This window comes from Clupea harengus, chromosome 7, assembly GCF_900700415.2.
Source record: "Clupea harengus chromosome 7, Ch_v2.0.2, whole genome shotgun sequence".
Classification (NCBI taxonomy): Eukaryota; Metazoa; Chordata; class Actinopteri; order Clupeiformes; family Clupeidae; genus Clupea; species Clupea harengus.
The window spans coordinates 1653769-1657016 of record NC_045158.1 but is presented as its reverse complement, the minus strand read 5'-3'; positions in this window follow the sequence as shown (position 1 = coordinate 1657016).

Here is a 3248-nt window from a genome sequence, read left to right as displayed (position 1 = left end):
TATAATAGTCAATGAGTACCGCTCACACACACACATATAATAGTCAACGAGTACCGCTCACACACACACACATATAATAGTCAACGAGTACCGCTCACACACACACACATATAATAGTCAACGAGTACCACTCTCACACACACACACACATATAATAGTCAACGAGTACCGCTCACACACACATATAATAGTCAACGAGTACCGCTCACACACACACATATAATAGTCAACGAGTACCACTCACACACACATATAATAGTCAACGAGTACCGCTCACACACACACATATAATAGTCAACGAGTACCACTCACACACACACACATATAATAGTCAACGAGTACCGCTCACACACACATATAATAGTCAACGAGTACCACTCACACACACACATATAATAGTCAACGAGTACCGCTCACACACACATATAATAGTCAACGAGTACCGCTCACACACACACATATAATAGTCAACGAGTACCGCTCACACACACACATATAATAGTCAACGTGTACCGCTCACACACACACATATAATAGTGAACGAGTACCGCTCACACACTCACATATAATAGTCAACGAGTACCGCTCACACACTCACATATAATAGTCAACGAGTACCGCTCACACACACACACATATAATAGTCAACGAGTACCGCTCACACACACATATAATAGTGAACGAGTACCACTCACAGACTCACTAATAATAGTCAAGGAGTACCGCTCACACACTCACATATAATAGTCAACGAGTACCGCTCACACACTCACATATAATAGTCAACGAGTACCGCTCACACACTCACATATAATAGTCAACAAGTACCGCTCACACACACACACACATATAATAGTCAACGAGTACCGCTCACACACACACACATATAATAGTCAACGAGTACCGCTAACGCACGCACATACAATAGTCAACGAGTACCGCTCACACACACACATATAATAGTCAACGAGTACCGCTCACACACACACATATAATAGTGAACGAGTACCGCTCACACGCATATATAATAGTCAACGTGTACCGCTCACGCACACACACACACATATAATAGTCAACGAGTACCGCTCACACACACACATATAATAGTGAACGAGTACCGCTCACACGCACATATAATAGTCAACGTGTACCGCTCACGCACACATATAATAGGTTCATTGGTGAAGAGATAGCCTGTTCCCCGCGTCTCAAGCAGCTGATGCAGGTCTTTTGTCTCACAGCTCATTCTTCAGCAACCTTCAACCTTCGCCTAAACTCCGTAGGCCTGCCTGTCTATATGCCCTGAGATGTGGGTGTGGGCGCACCTCCTGTATGGGCCTGTTACTCAGATTAGGATACAGCTTGTTTTGACCACGGGGGCCTCTTTTCACCAGCCAGCCTCCGGCACTCACGAGGACAGGCTGTCAGTAACAGCTTACACGACGGATACAAAGACCCTCCATCAGACCTGTTTACACACGCACTTACCCCAGAAAATGGCCATGTGATCTGTGTCTGTCTAGACAGCTACAGGCCAACAGGCAGTTTCTTTTTTTTTTCTTTCTCCGCTCTCCTTTAGCTTTATACGCTACCTTTTAGCGTTACGCATGTCAGGTCTCACCGGGCGACGATAAAGCTGAGAGGCAGCCAGTGTGACAGGGCCGTGGGGCCCCTTGAGGCTGAGTGGCTGCCTAGGAAGATAAAAAGGCATGTGGACTGATGGAGATCATCGTAACACCTTTACAGCAGGACCCAAAGGGGCTCCCCTCAATCTTCACTTAAGTGTCCATTCAGAACCGTTTGATCTATTTGTGGTAAATTGGCCACACAAAAGGCTATCACTGTGATAACAGGCCTGGCGACGAAGGCTTATGGCTATCTCCTGTTCATTTGAAGTAGCCTAATTTGGTGTTGAACATCCTTTGATTGTCTGAAATATATTCTTGCTGTTGGAAGCAGCCTGCCAGCCTATGAAGCCTAAACTAGGCAGCAGCAGATGGATCAAAAGAAGCCTAACGAGCTGCTGACGGGCCTCTGCCAAAGATGCCCTCATGTTATGGAAATCTGAACTCTTGAACTTTGACCTTGCATTATATGGTCAAAGTAATCAAGCAATCAAACCCATAATAACTAGCGTCATGAATATAGTAGGGCCTGTGGTTCCCATGCTTGTCCGTCTCAATCGCAGCCTCTCCACCTCGTTCAGACTGTTTTTGTAGTTTGATTCCAGAATGTATAAAATGTGAGCTTGCTGTAAAACGCTAGTCATTTCTCATCAAGAGTTTGCAAAGGAAAATGTGAAATATCCACTTACCGTAAGGGCCGTGGGACGCATTTCTCAAGTGGATAAACTGAGTGTAATGGAATACGCTCAGAATGAAATGTGTATTTCTCACGGACTTTTTCTCTCTCCTCATATAATGTTGTGTAGGGTAGTGTGTTTTCAATTAGCCTCTTTTTCCTGGAGAAGTTAGAAAAATTGCAGATTTATCTGTAATTGCTTGTGAAAGTGTGACCTTTGTCTGGTTAGTGTTTTCATGAGCAGGAAATTCCACAAAAACCAAAGCCGTCAGTCTTAAAAAACCCAGGGGCCATTCTCACATGTAGCCTATGTTTTCAAAATAACAGTTTTCATGTGATCGTTTGTTTAGCCTCTGGGCCAAGCAGCATTTCACAGTTCCTTGTTCCCATGGCAAAAATATCTTGATTGATTCCTGAAATGTTAACTATTTGTTTAACAAATTTGTAATACTCCCCAGAGAGTGGTGTTAAATCCTTCAGAAAGAGGAAGGCCTAACTGTTCTCTCTGATGGTAAGAGAATACTCAGGTAGCCTAACAGATGACAGGTGCCTGCTGTCCACGTTGAGACTTTAGATGTGGATGGATTATAATATACATTTTAATCAGCTACACTGCTGACAAAAGGCAGGCCTAATGTCAAGAATTGATGATAAATGATTTCACCGTAAAAAAAACAAAAAACAACACACACCCAAGCACTCAAAATCGGTATATGCTTTTAAAGTTAAATTAATATCTCAAGGGAAGTTCTTAAATCAAGGGTGAAATAACATCTTAAGTTAGTTGTGTATTGTAACTACATTAATAGTATGTGTGGCTTACAACAACGTCTGTAACAACAGACTTCAGGCTGCAGACCAAATGTCAGACGTATGACTGATTAATAATGAACATGCATTAAGTTAAAGTTAACATGAGTTAACTTAATCTGTTGCCGCTTTTGGGA